This window comes from Trachymyrmex cornetzi, unplaced genomic scaffold (genome assembly GCF_001594075.2).
Source record: "Trachymyrmex cornetzi isolate Tcor2-1 unplaced genomic scaffold, Tcor1.1 scaffold363, whole genome shotgun sequence".
NCBI classification, from domain to species: Eukaryota; Metazoa; Arthropoda; class Insecta; order Hymenoptera; family Formicidae; genus Trachymyrmex; species Trachymyrmex cornetzi.
In genome coordinates, this window is record NW_017298354.1 from 344,087 (window position 1) to 345,720 (window position 1,634).

Sequence of the window (1,634 nt, forward strand, 5' to 3'; positions counted from 1 at the left end):
AACTTTCCGTCGTCACTTTTCGGACACAAAGGCAAGGCTGAGTAATTGGATCGGATTTGCGAGGTACGCATTCCATTTTTAACTCATTATGCGCCGTCTTGGCATTCGGGATCGTATTTTAGGCAGTAGTCATACAGTCTATTCCGCGAAAATTCCGCGCGTTGTGACGCTGTTTTACGGGTTTCACGCGACTCGTAGCATGGCTGCTCGCGCAAACGTATAGCGTCTTTTGTCGTCAATTTCGTCAATTCAAACGCGCTAGTGCCACAAGTGTCTGCGATGCATGTTCGGGACAACGATGCGGAATTGATCGTGCGTAAAACAATGCGTGTGGCAGTTGAATTTTCTCACCATCTTGTCGATGAACGTTCGCTATCGTTGCCGAGCTACGGGTAATTATACAATGTGATGTCAAAAGCCGAGAAGTTTTTACTAGCGTGGTTTTTTTACATAAACTTTATTCAATTGTTCGTACATATTATCGTAATACATTTCGCGCTTTGCTTTTGGCATCTCTGGCACTTGTTCAATACTATATTACTTGCATGGTTCTTTTAAACGTAATTAATAATTATTCGCGTGGAGTATTTTTGATATTACAACATTATGTCTCAATTTATTATTTCTTTTAATGATTCATATTTAAATAAAGGTTGATAGAATATTCTATATATGTTCCTTAAAGATACATGCACATTTCCATAATATCGTAAAATAATTTGTGCTAATTACAGCTTTGGCTAAAAGTACTAAATATCTTGTTAATCATTATTTAATTTTTCAGATAATAAATTAATTTAAGACACTACTGTTATATCGCAAATTATCTGTGTTTCAGAAATTCTTTAAACTTACGTATAATGCCGATCATGGCTCGATAAAATAACATACGAATTATTAAAAATAAAAAACATAAAATAAGTTTCAGAAACATAATTAAAATACAAAATCGTAGAAATTGGTAAAAAGCAGATACGACTTGTTTAAAATAAAAAATATGAAAAAGTTTCCGGAATTTTATATAAAATATTAAATAAGAAATAAGTCAGAAGTGTAGTTATTTAAAATAATGAATACTACTTGTATAAATAATTCTTTTAATTTTTTATTTAAATTGTATACTTTAATTTTCGTCGCTTTTACGAGTATATAAAAATTTTTTAATGGTTCTTACGTGTATCTTTAGAAAATATTTGTAAAGATGTATATTTATAACAAATTATATAAATTTATAATAAATTGTTATAACTAAATAAAGTTAACAAAATGAAAGTATGTATTTTTTCATACAAAAATGTAAAACACTGAAACAAAAATATCAACTTTAAGGTATTGAAACATACTTTTCCTTTAAATTTTTTGTTTCAGAGTTTTACATTTTTGTATGAAAAAGTACATACTTCCCATTTAGTTAATTATATTTAGTTATAACAGTTTATATTTAATTTGTTATAAATATACAACTTTACAAATACTTTCTAAAGATGTCAAGATATACGTAAAAACCATTAAAAAATGTTTATATAATTGTAAAAGCGACGAAAATTAAAGTATATAGTTTAAATAAAAAATTAAAAGAGTTATTTATACGAGTAGTATTCATTATTTTAAATAACTACACTTCTGACTTATTT

General features: G+C 28.0%; 1 protein-coding gene across 1 annotated transcript in view; it reads left to right on the forward strand.

The window, feature by feature from the left end:
* The first annotated feature begins 2 nt into the window (after positions 1 to 2).
* The window catches only part of kar (monocarboxylate transporter 10-like protein kar), a 35,310-nt gene continuing 33,678 nt past the window's right edge, over positions 3 to 1,634 (forward strand). Inside the window, exon 1 of the mRNA XM_018511240.1 lies at positions 3 to 63. The gene's annotated coding sequence lies outside the window, so the exon portion shown is untranslated. The remainder of the gene's footprint in view (positions 64 to 1,634) is intronic.